Raw genomic sequence first — 14098 nt, forward strand, 5'->3', positions numbered from 1 at the left:
GGTTTCTAGTGAGTTACCTACTGAGGAACATTCTATTGGAGGGGATTAACTGGTGCCCCATTTTTGTTTTTGTTTCTGGGTATCATGTATTGAAGAAAAGTTAGAAAATATTTACAAAGGCCTGCTTAATTTCTCAGAGTTTGAGGAAGGTGGAGAGGACAGCAAGTACAATGTCAAAGATGAAAATAGCCACCTTCTTTGTAGTCGGAGTTTTATGCCGACACATATCAACAGGAGCCATGTGCTGGTTTTTTCAAATACTAAAGTAAAATGTTAGATCAGATAGGTCCCTAATTAATCCTAGAGCCATTTACATAATGTTACACATACTACTCAATCACAGATGTTTCAAATCAGCCTCCTGTAATCACCCTTGAGGTTTTTATAAAACTGAAGAAATATACAAGTCATTGGTTTCCTGGATACCTAGGAAAGGGGGACTAAAATGTACCTCTGGTCTTGGAGTTTCCTGTAACCCATCAATATATGGTAAGTGTGGTATTCATTGCATGCAAATCATGGATTGCTGGTATATTTTAAAGCTATACACTCACCTCGTTAATTCAAAAAAATAAGGCAAGACTGAAGTAGTCCAAAAGAATCCAACATTGCTCTGCTTTTCTACCCAGCTTCAAGTCTTGTTGCCATATTTTGTGCTTAGGGTTAGTAAGAACTAAATATTTTCAATGCCTAAAACTTGACACATGTATCTACCCTCAAAAAATGAGAATATATTCAATCCTACCAGAACTTACACTGTAAGGGTGTCAAGATACAAGGTGGCGGAGGTAGTCCAGGGGCAAATTGTGTAAGTCGTTGTAAACCACAGTGTTATGGACTGGATGTGTCCCCCCAAAACTCATATGTTGTGATCCTAATGTCCGATATAATTATATTAGCAGGTAGAGACTTTGGGGGGTGACTAAGTCATGAGGGTGAAGCATCATGAATGAGATTAGTGCCCTTATAAATAAAACCCCAGAGAGCTCTCTCACACCTTCTGCCAGCTGAGGACACAGCAAGAAGACTTGGAACCAGGAAGTGGGCTCTCACCAGACACCAATTCTGCTGTATTCTTAATCTTGAACTTCCCAGCTTCCACAACTGTAAGAAATAAATTTCTGTTGTTTACAAGCCACCTAGTCTAGGGTATTCTGTGATAGCAGCCCAAACTGGCTAAGACACATGGTAAAATGTTTCCCTTTATCTCGGAGTTAGAAGATTTTAAGTTGGGGAATAGTACTAGATTTGTCTTTAGAAAAGCTATTCTAGTTTCAGTGTAAGACAGAGATCTGCAGAAAGCAAGATTATTGGCAGGGAGATCAGTTAAGCAAATGTAATTATAGGTAAGAGAGTTGGTGTTTGGGTAGAAGGTCAATTTTTTTCTTCTCTAGGGTTTGTAAGTAAATTTTAATTTATTATCACCAGTTTCCTGAGAAATACATGATGGATAACACATTAGACAGACTATTGGTTTGGGGAATATTTATAAACATAAAAGCTTCAGAATCTTACATGAAAAACTAATAGATCTTTAGGAAATTCTTCATAGTATTAATAATCATGAAATAAGAAGCTATTTTGATTTGCTCCTTAAAATGGAGAATATCAAATAAAGGAAGACGGAATTGACAAAATAGATGTATTACAAAAAAAAACAAATGATATTGCAGTGTGGTGGAAAGTGATTCTTTTAAATCTTACCTAATTGCAATATTTTCTATTTTTCAGGGGTGTTCTTGGAACCAAAAACTGCATTAGAGGAGGTACTATTTTACCTCAGTTAATTATTGGATCTCATTATACTAGTATATATGATATATAGTGTTTTCATAATTGAATATACAATATGGAGTATTTAGGTATTTTAATATAAGTATGGCTTTCACATTTACATGTGTTCTTCAGGGAAACAAAAGGACATCCATTATTTAGACTTATTCTTCATATTTCATTAAATAGAATTGAACATGCCTATAATTCTGGAATTGTATTTTATTTTTTAGAACTTAACTTCCAGAAAGGGACAATTTATAGTTCTAAATAGAAAAGGATATTTCTGGTAGACTGCCACTACAATACTTGGAAAAACTGAGATGTAAATGAAAAGTAAAGTAGAAATCACTGGCCCAGATCTAAAATCCAGTCTCATTAGGTTAAGAAAATATATCCAATTTGAGAACTGAAATTACCTTCCTTCTACAACCTTTCAAGCTTTGGAGAAATAATTAACTTTCATCATATGTTTTGCTTACTCATGCAGAATGTAACTAAGACTGGTTTTTGTGGGTTTTTTGTTTTATGTAGTAGCCTAAATTCCATTTCAAACTTCTGCCAGATAATTCTCAGCTCAAGCCAAACTTGGACTGGAGGGATCTCTTCTGCTTTGTACTCAGGGAGATAATAGAGCATAATTTTTTAAAATATTTTATTTATTTATTTAATTGACACAGAGAGAGAGAGAGAGACAGTGAGAGAGGGAACACAAGTAGCGGGAGTGGGAGAGGGAGAAGCAGGCTTCCCGCTGAGCAGGGAGCCCAATGTGGGACTCCATTCCAGGACCCTGGGATCATGACCTGAGCCAAAGGCAGACACTTAACCAGCTGGGCCACCCAAGCGCCCCAATAGAGCATAATTTTGAACACACAGCAGTTCATTTCAAGATCAGTTCAATTGTACCAAAACTATGTAACCTCAGATTAGTTAATCAACTCATTTCATATGCAGAAAACAAACAGATACCAAAGCAAACACTTCAGTGCTACTTGATATTTAACATAATTAATATAGTTTCCTGGTTTTGCATTTCAAGAATTCATACTACATATATGTTCAAAAGAGAATTATATTCTCATTACATGCTGATATTAATGTTCCCCATCTTACATGAGAATATATCTTCACTCTAAATTCTGTGGACAAGTGTATGAAAATAGCCCCCTCAATTTCTTCATCATAAAAAATGACTTGACTTGGGTAAATATGGAGGATCACAGATTAATAGCGCTTTATGAAAAAAATATGTTTCATATCTCTCTGTACCTCTATCTATATACAGATATATCTCTACTAGAATAGATCCTTCAGTAAATCTTTGAAGGTAAGTGTCCAGAGTTAAAGGGTTCAATATTTCCATAACAGCCATAAGTCCACCACATGAAGTAGGTCAGACCAAGTTTGGGTCTTTGGAGATTACCTCTAGGGTTAATATTCTCCTTCATTTGGATTGCTTTTACTTCTTCTCTTACATCATCACTATAAGAGGAACTGAAATTGTTCATTGAGTTCATAGTCAAACTGCTCAAGCAGAACCTCAAAGGCCACTTAAAATTCCCTTCCCATTTATCATGGTCAGAAGAGTCTAGATTCCCAAACAGTTTAGTAGATATTCATTTAGAGTTCTCAACAAAAATTGTGTCCATACTATTGTACCACTATGCCATCTATGATTTTTTTTTTACCATTTTCTAATAGTAATTTCTTTTTTTCTGACAATACTCCACTTATTACTAACTACTAAATATCCTATTTCCTGGTAGGAGGACTAGGTCTGGTTGATGTCAGTGACAGGCTGAGGTGAGGTGTTGGTGCTGAATCAGTGGAACTTTGCAGTACTCTAAATGTAAACATCAACTGTAGCCACGATAAGTGTTGTATATATTTCTTAAGTTTTTTCTCAAAAATTAAATGTAAATTACATATTTTTCCACCAACCACTCTATGAATTTCCATCATCAGCAACTTAGCTACCAGTAGTTTTCTCACAAAGGCATGTTAATAATTATTTCCTTACCTACCTAAATTTCTATAAATTTGTCTAGAAATTGGTCACATTAAGCTTTTTTATTTAAATGTATTTTTAAATCTTTATATGTGTCATTCCAAAACTCTATAACTATGTAAATTCACACAATATCATTCACATAATTAGTTTTTAAAAAATTAAGTTAATATAGAATACATTTTCCACTTACTGTATTTGAGGACATCTTTCGAGTTTATGGCTTTTAGATAATAAAATATGCATATGGTTATTAAATTTAAAATCTTTAAAAAATGAAAATGAAAAGTAAAAGACTTTTTACCTCTATACCAATCCTAAATACTCTCCTTCTTTCTTCTTTTTTAAGTTTTTATTTAAATTCCAGTTTAACATACAGTATAATATTAGTTTCAGGTGTAGAATTTAGTGATTCATCACTTACATACAGCACCCAGTGCCCAGCACAAGTGCCCTCCTTAATACCCATAGCCCATTTAACCCATCCCCCTGCCCAGCTCTCCTCCAGCAACCTGCAGTTTCTTCTATAGTTAAGAGTCTGTTTCCTTGTTTGCCTCTCCTTTTTCCCCCATATGTTCATCTGTTTTGTTTCTTAAACTCCACATATAAGTGAAATCCTGTGGTATTTGTCTTTCTCTACCTCACTTATTTTGCTTAGCATAATACTCTCTAGCCCTATCCATGTCATTGCAAATGGCAAGTTTCCATTCTTTTTTATGGACGAGTTCTATTCCATTGTATAGATAGATAGATAGATAGATAGATAGATAGATAGATAGATAGATAGATAGATAGATATACCACATCTTATTCATCAGTTGATGGACATTTGGGCTCCTTCCCTAATTTGGCTACTGTTGATAATACTGCTATAAACATCAGCGTGCGTGTAACCCTCTGAATCAGTATTTTTGTATCCTTTGGGTAAATACCTAGTAGTGCAATTACTGGGACATAGGGTAGTTCTATTTTTAACTTTTTGAGGAACCTCAGTACTATGTTCCAGAATAGCTGCACCAGTTTGCATTCCCACCAAAAGTGTAAGAGTGTTCAACTTCTTCCACACATCCTCACCAACACCTGTTGTTTCCTGTGTTGTTAATTTTAGCCATTCTGACAAGTGTGAGTTGATAGCTCATTGTAGTTTTGATTTGTATTTCCCTGATGGTGAGTGATGTTGAGCATTGTTTCATGTGTCTGTCAGTCATCTGGATGTCTTTGGAGAAATGTCTGTTCATGTCTTCTGCCCATTTTTAACTGGATTTTTTTTGTGTTTTTTGGGTGTTGATTTTGTTAGGTTCTTTATATATTTTAGATACTAACCCTTTATCAGATATGTCATTTGCAAATATCTTCTCCTACTCCAAAGATTGCCTTTTAGTTTTGTTGATTGTTTCCTTCTCTGTGCAGGGCTTTTTCATCTTGATGATGTCCCAATAATTCACTTTTGCTTTGGTTTCCCTTGCCTCAGGAGACGTATCTAGTAAGAAGTTGCCTTGGTCCATGTCAAAGAGATTGCTGCCTGTGTTCTCTTGTAGGATTTTGATGGATTCCTGTCTCGCATTGAGGTCTTTCATCCATTTTGAGTCTATTTTTGTGTATGGCGTAAGGAAATGATCCAGTTTCATTCTTCTGCATGTGGCTGTCCAGTTTTCCCAACACCATTTGTTGAAGAGACTGTCTTTTTTCCATCGGATTCCATTTCCTGCTTTATCAAAGATTAGTTGACCATAGAGTTGAGAGCCCATTTCTGAGTTCTCTATTCTGTTCCATTGATCTATGTGTCTGTTTTTGTGCCAGTACCATACTATCTTGATGATTACAGATTTGTAATAGAGCTTAAAGTCCAGAATGGTGATGTCACAAGTTCTGGTTTTCTTTTTCAACATTCCTTTGGCTATTCGGGGTCTTTTCTGGTTCCATACAAATTTGGTGATTGTTCCACCTCTGTGAAAAAAGTTGATGGTGTTTGGAGAGGGATTACACTGAATGTGTAGATTGCTCTAGGTAGCATAGACATTTTCACAATATTTGTTCTTCCAATCCATGAGCATGGAATGTTTTTCCATTTCTTTGTGTCTTCCTCAATTTCTTTCATGCGCGTTCTATAGTTTTCTGAGTACAGATCCTTTGCCTCTTTGGTTAGGTTTATTCCTAGGTATCTTATGTTTTTTGGTGCAATTGTAAATGTGACTGATTCCTTGATTTCTCTTTCTGCTGCTTCACTATTGGTGTGTGGAAATGCAACAGACTTCTGTGAGTTGACTTTATAGCCTGCGACATCCTGAATTCCTGTATCAATTGTAGCAATTTTTTGGTGGAGTCTTTCGGGCAGTCACTATTTGTTTTACTTTTTCAAAGGGCTACCTTTAGAATATATTTAGCATTTTTCCCATTTTTTTCTATTTTCTAATTTATTAATTTTTTGTTTTTTTCCTTTTATGAAAAGGAACTCTCCGAGGTCCCGAAATAGCTTCCTTCTGTCAGCCCTTCAGGCCAAGGGATGGTAATGGCCTCTATTGTCACTGATCCCGTGGTCCTGTCCTATGCCCACTAGTCCTTGAGGTTCCTCTTTTACCTTGCCCATAGCTTTGTGAACAGACCCTTGATTATCTCCAAAAACGGTGAATTCGAATATGCCATTTGTTTCCTGTTGTGACTGGATTGTACAAGGGAAGGATTTGGTGTTAATATGGGTGGGTGCCCATGGAGTCTCTGGAGAATTTTGAGTATTTTTTTTTAAGATTTTATTTATTTATTTGACAGAGAGACATAGCGAGAGAGGGAACACAAGCAGGGGGAGTGGGAGAGGGAGAAGCAGACCTCCTGCAGAGCAGGGAGCCCAATGCGGGGCTGGCTTCCAGGACCCAGGGATCATGACCTGAGCTGAAGGCAGATGCTTAACGACTGAGCCACCCAGGCACCCCGAGTTTTGAGTATTTAAATAGTATCACTCTGGCAGCTGTGTGGAGAAGAGAGGACAGAGAGACAAGATTGTTGGCAGAGAGACCATCTCAGAGGATATTTTAACAATCCAGATAAGAGATAATGTTGGCTTGCATAAAGTGATAGAAGTAGATGTATCAGGAAGTGGCTGAATACTAGATACATTTTGGACAAATCTGTTACGATATTTTAATGAATTGAGTTTAGGATACAAAAGAAAAGAAGAACCACCACCCTCCCCCAAAAAACTACAGCCTTTAGTCCAAGCAACTAGAAGATTGGTGGTGCCTTTCACCACAATAAGGAGCAGTAGATTTTTAGAAGGAAATTAAAAATTTGTATTTGGAAAAAATTTAATTTATAATGTCAACTAGACAGGTTGGTACAGAAATATAAATCTGGAATTCAAAGAAGTTAATATAAGAATCATCAGTACAGAGGGGTGCCCAGGTGGTTCAGTCATTAAGTGTCTGCCTTCAGCTCAGGTCATGGTCCCAGGGTCCCGGGATCGAGCCCTGCATCGGGATCCTGCTTGGTGGGAAGCCTGCTTCTCCCTCTCCCACTCCCTCTGCTTGTGTTCCCTCTCTTGCTCTCTCTCTGTCAAATAAATAAATAAATAAAATCTCTAAAAAAAAAAAAGAATCATCAGTACAGAGATGGCACTTCCCATAAGAAAGTAGGTAAGAGCACTAACATTGTGTGTATAGAGAGGGGAGGATGGAGAAATAAGTCTTGGAACAATGATGTACAGAAGATGGGAAGAGGGACGCCTGGGTGGCTCAGTCAGTTAATCATCTGCCTTCAGCTCAGGTCATGATCTCAGGGTCCTGGGATGGAGCCCCGCATTGGACTCCCCGCTCAATGGGGAGTCTGTTTCTCCCTCTGCCTCTCCCCTCACTTGTGCTCTCTCTCTCTCTGACTGTCTCTGAAATAAATAAATAAAATCTTTAAAAAAGGGGGGGAAGAAAAATAAATGCTGGAAAAGGACAAAGAAAATCAGAAGACAGTGAAGAAAGAGCATAATCAACAGATTTCAAAACTGTAAGAAAGGTCTTCAAGAGAGAGGAGATGATGAATTTTGTCAAATGGTATTTACAAGGCAAGTTGGAATTGACTAATAAATTGGGTGGCAAACAAGTCATTACTGACCTTGACAAGAACATTCTTATTAAAATACCTAGTTACAAAATGGAAGAAATAGAAACATAGATAGTAAATGTAGATAACTCCTTCAAACGCTCATGGAGGTAGACAAGATCAAAGGAAAGCAGAAAATGGGGAAATTGGATAGTGGCTGAAAGAAGATATATACTTGGTGTTGGAAGAATGTGACATTTTTCCTAAGCATTTCTCCAATCTCATTTTGAAATAAAAAGGAAGGCTTTCAACTGAAAGTAAAGATTGGGAAAGAGGGTTAAAGCTTTGCAGACAGAGAAGAATATACCTAATAGCCATCTAAGACAAAGATCAGCAAACTTTTGTCACAAAGAGCCAGATATTAACTGTTCTAGGTTTTGTGAATGATTCAGTGTCCGTCACAGCTACTCAACTCAATGTCTGTGTTGTCGTGTAAATGCAGCCACAGAAAGCCAAAACCAAATAAGCATGGCTGTGTTTCAATAAAATTTTATTTTCAAAATCAGGTAGAGTTGGTCTTGGCTCACAGGAAATAGTTTGCAGATCCCTGAACCAGGAGAGTGAAAAGCTAATGACCAGAGAAAGGCAGTTGACTTTGCAGGAAGCTCTAAAGGCTGACTTGAGGTTATAATCATAAATATAAAGTGGGAACAGTCAGGATGGTCTTTCTCTAGCCATGTTTTAAGTGCTTGGGTACAGATGTGCTAGAGACAATGCTGAACAAAATATGAATCTTTTGTCCTCAGTTTCTGCCAAGATGTGGGCTGCTCTAAGTCATTTACCCTGCCCTCTGTATTCATTCCTATAATCTTGTGCTTTCTTGTTCATGCTTGGACATCGTTCTCCATTGAGCTGCCTGAGGGATTTTCTTAATTCCTGCATTAGAGAGGCAGTTTCCTGCTCTCCACCCTTCAGTGTCTCGCACTGGATTGTCTGTCACATTGGAAGCATGACTGCCTAGGCCTTGCAGGGTCTGGGTCTCCCCTCCTTTCAGCATCACCTCCTAGCTCTTTGTTCTCTTGTTGTTACACTCTCCACACATCCCTTCTGTCTGTTTCTCAAATGTATCAAAGTCTATTCTGTCCTCAGGCTTGAAATACTCTTTCTCTGAACCTTCCCTGAATTCCCACTCTTTTTTCAAGCTCTATTTTAAATGCCCCTCTTCTTGGAGGCGTTCCCTCAGCCTTGTGAATACTCCCCATCCCTCCCCACCAAACACACCCGCCTACCCACACAACAACCCATTATTTCTGCCCTAGGATTCTACCCTTCCCCTTCACTGGATTCAATGTAATCTGTAATGATGAATTTACAGCTGATACCATGTGCTTAAGGTCTATATGGCCCACCAGATTACACATCCCATGAGGGCAGGATACATGTGTGATCTGTCCCACCAACACACGCCCTAGCCTAGCCCTTGGTATAGTAGATTCATGATCAGTACTGTTGATGAATGAATTAAGGAATTCTCTCAGACCTCACACACGTTGGGGTTGAGTGGTGAGAAAGGACCTCTGCTGCTCCTTTCCAACTCTTACTCCTTGTATTATTCTTCTCAAGCTGCCATAATAAAATAGCCCACCCTGAGTGGTTTAGACAACAGAAAATCATTTTTTCACAGTTCTGGAAGGTGGAGGTCCAAGCTCAAGGTGCCAGCAGGGTTCCCTTCTGGTGAGGAACCTCCCTTCAGTAGGTAGATGATATCTTCTTGCTGTGTCCTCACATGACCTTTTCTCTGCACACACTCACAGGGAGCGAGCAAGCACTGGTATCTCTTCCTCTTCTTGCAGGAAAATCGGTCCTATAGGTAAGGGCCCCAAACTTAGACTTTATTTAACCTTACATCCTTAAAAGCTCTCTCTCCAATTACAGTCACATCCGAGGTTGGGGCTGCAACATATGAATTTGGGGGGGACATGATTCAACCCAAACACCCCCAACTCTTAGACTAGAGCAGGTTCTCCCTCCTTTGTTCCCACAGTGCCCTGCGTTTCTACTGCACACTGCATATTAACATCTGACTCCATGTCTTTCTTTCCCACTCAACACTTAATTTCAGAAGAGCTGTAATTGTACCTGTTTTGTTCAGCATCCTATCCTAGTTACATTGCACACTACCCGGCACATAGGAAGCCCCAAACTACCTTTGGAATAAGTGAATGAGTTTTATCTTACAAAAAAAAATCCTAATATTTTCTGTTCCAATTAATCACAGATTTCTTGTGGAAAAAATAATCCTTAGAAGATTTTTACTTACTTTCTACAGGGAGAGATAATTTGAAGATAGAAAAAAATATATATTTAATCTAAAAATAAAAATGAAGAGGTTATAGTTTATGAAGCTTATGAGATAGACACCAAATACAATGTGTAAATCTTGTTTTGCTATCCCTTTGAACAAAAACAATAAAACAGACTATTTGGGGACAATATGAAAAATATAAACACAGACTGGATATTGGAGGATATAAATAATTTTTAATTTTCTTAGTTAATGAAAATGGCACCATGATTGTTTTTTAAAATCCTTACGTATTAGAGATAAGGTACTAAAGTGTTTATGGTTAAAATGATATGAGACCTAATATCGAGGATTTGTTTAAAATACTCAAGGAAGGGGAAAAAAAGTAGAAAAGAGAGATAAAATGAAATAGTAAAATGATATTTGTTGAAGCTCAGTGATAGTACTTGGGGATTCATCATGCTATTCTTTCTATTTTTTATGTTTAAAATTTCCATAATAAAAAATTTTTTAAAAGAACACAGATGAAATGGAAGGAAGTGCTATGTACAAAGTTATTGACTTTTAAAATTTTCCATGCAAAATCAAAACTATGATCTTTTGGGGGATTAATTCAGTTATAGTGATGGACTATAATGGCAACTGGCCAAAAAATAACTTTGTTCTTTCATTTAAACTCTCCAAGTCTCTGGCAACACAGCTTGTCATACCTGTCAATTTTCAGTATCCTGGGGGCCAAAATGGAAGAATTTACATCTCGTATCAAAAATCAAATCGTGTTCTGAATATACAGAAAGGCAACTTGGAAATTTTTGAAAATACCATCAAGAGCAAATACATACAGTTTGAAAAATTATAGTGCTTTATATTGATTGTCGAAATTGCATGAAAGGCAGTAAAATCACCCCATTCATTTTTGAAGCACAATCTGTCTTGAAATCTGTCATAAAATAGAGGCGCTATGGAATTTACCCTGTTTGGTTTTCAAATGACTGAGGTAATTGCAGTAGTAATATTAAGATAGCAAGACATCCCCTTGTGACATCATACTGAGCCATTCTATATCATCATTATTTATAGTTTGTAGATATGATATAGAAATGCTCAGAAATGCACTGCCCACAGAGCTCTCTTTCATTGCACTAAAAGCATAATTATTAAAAAAATAAATTAATAGCCTAAATGATGGAATAAAGGGAAAATAACTTTTATGGAGTATCCACTTTTTAATATTAACTATGCAAGGTGGTATTCATGCTCTCATTTAGTCTACAAATAACTTATTTACATTATAATCTATCAAGTAGAAGTCATCCTATGGCTAAATTGAGAACCTGAGTGTTTTCAGCAATTTTCCCCAGCACAGTTAATAGAAGAGCTCGGATTAAAGCCCAGATGTATGGGGTTCCAAACCTATTTGCTTAATCACTAGTGTACATTGTGTTACTACATTTATAAGACATCCATTGAGTCATGGGAGAAGTTATGTATGCTCTGATGAAGGTTGCAGTTTGAGGTTTTTTAAAAATAGAAATCTGTGGGGGCACCTGTGTGGCTCAGTTGGTTAAGCGACTGCCTTCGGCTCAGGTCATGATCCTGGAGTCCCAGGATCGAGCCCCACATCAAGCCCCACATCGGGCTCCCCCCTCTGACCCTCTCCTCTCTGATGCTCTCTCTCTCTCTAATAAATAAATAAAATCTTTAAAAAAAAATAGAAATTTGATCCAGAAATACTGGTTGTTTATGCAAGCATAAAGTCTTAGTTTTGTGGGACTGTTGGAACAAAAATGCCATAGGCTGGTGGCTTTGACAATAAACATTTATTTCTCCCAGTTCTGGAGGCCGGAAAGTCCAGGGTCAAAGCACCAGTACATTTGGTGTATAGTGAGGATCTGCTTTCTGGTTTGCAGATGGCTGCTTCCCTGCTGTGCTGTCACATTGAAGACAGGGAAAGAGAGCTCTGAGGTCTCTTTATAAGGACGCTACTCCTATTCATGAGGGCTCCACACTAATGGCCTAATCACCTCCCAGAGGCCCCATTTCCTAATACGGTCACACTGGACATTAAAATTTCAACATGCATGGTGCGGGGGACGGGGCACACTCAGTCTATCCTCTAGGGTCAGGTCGCATCATAATTCAGGGTCTGGCTCTCCCTTGGAAGGTTCACAAAACCATTTTTGTCAGGTCCACCTGAGTTAATTAGACTCAAGGACCCGCTACATGGCCACAGGGTCAGTATCAATTGGTCCTAGATTAGGAATTAACTAAAAGACTTCTGACACAGAATATCACCCAATACCAGTTAACATAGCTTTAAATAATATGAGCAGGGAATCAGAACACAAGCAAACAGTAGTTGTTTCAGGATGTCTCATCACACATAAGGCACGGTTTCCAGATCCCCCTTCCCAGCACCACTCAGGCTATGCTCCATTGCAAGAGATAAGGTCAAAGAGAGTAAGGACCACTTCAATCTTCAATACGGAGAAGATACCCTCTCAACTCCCTGTCTAGGATTTGTACTGTACTCGTCACCAGGTCCTTTTAAGAGTACCTGGTACCTTTAATGAAAGAACATCTAACTATTTAGAAGATATTGCCACAACTTCTGGATGACTTCCAAAGTTGTGTTTATACTGAACTACATCTTTCCAGAGTAATCAAAACACTGTCCAGTCTTTGTTATAATTTTATAATGAAAGGAATATTTTTAAAAATTTTGGATATCATGAGAATAAAGATATGTATGTATGAATGTACCTATGTTAAAATGTATCTGTTTAGGAAAGTGTTTGCCCTGCTGAAAAGCAAACCATGGACCTTGGCTGGTAATGTATCCATATAGGTTCGTCAATTGTAACAAATGTAGCATATGGTACAGGATGTAAATAGTAGGGGAGATTGTGGGTATGAGGAAACAGGAAGTATGTGGAACTCTGTTCTTTCCAATCAATTTTGCTGTGAACCTAAAACTGCTCTAAAAACAGAAATAGTTTAATTTAAAAACTTCATCAACAGATTTTATCCCTAAAATATATTCAATTGCTTAATTGATTTAATTTGATTTAATTAACTATGTATTGATATGGTTGATAAATTAAAATATTCATCTTTTTGAAAAGTTTAAGTAAACTAACATATATGTAAATTAAACATCTTTATAGTAAAAAAAGATTATTTCATTATCTTTTATTGGTGATCTTTGGTTTCAGAGATAAAAACAAATTTATTGTTCTTTCCAGCACAAAGAAACCACTAAAGGAAATCTTTTCACACTATTTTCAGCTTTCCTATTACTTCCAAACATTCTATCCATATTAATCTGTGTAATTCAAAGCAAACCAATTATTTCAGTCTTTTCATATGCTTATATTTTAGAATCAGATCAGTGAACTGAACTGGTTATTGGGTATATTCAAAAACAGATCAAAGTTTCTAATAGATTTTCCAATGAAGAAAATTTCCAGCAGGGTAGACCAAAGGCTAGATTGAATCTAATTCTATGAAAAAATAAAATAAAATACAGTCAGTTTAAATAATAATGCATCTATTAAACTATAATGCATTAGAATGTAGTTCTATTTCAGGCTCCTTGTGGATTACTTTGAGGAAATAAAATCTGATTTAAGCCACTTTGTGGTTTTCAGGAATATGAGCATTATTGAGACTTTTAAAATGTGGAAATTTTAAATGGGTAGACCTAATAGTAGCCCCTCCCCAGTTCCAAAATTTGCTATTTTTGTAGCCATTAGTTCATTTTTTTTTTGAACCAATGGCTTGAAGGTCTGTTTGCCATAACCCCTCACCCCCAGTGGAAATTATTGACCTGGGAGGAGAGGGGCAGAGTCATGGCAGGAAAGGGAATAGAAACAAAATACTTGATTAATTTCTTCCCAGGCCATGCTTTCTTCCCATTTCTATGGTAGATGAAAGCAAGAATTGTGACTTTATGTCTAAGCAGAACTAAATTTCAAATAGGTCACATC

Source organism: Eumetopias jubatus, unplaced genomic scaffold (genome assembly GCF_037043125.1).
Source record: "Eumetopias jubatus isolate StellerSeaLion01/CBP00866 unplaced genomic scaffold, mEumJub1_p1.0 scaffold_4, whole genome shotgun sequence".
Lineage (NCBI taxonomy): Eukaryota > Metazoa > Chordata > Mammalia > Carnivora > Otariidae > Eumetopias > Eumetopias jubatus.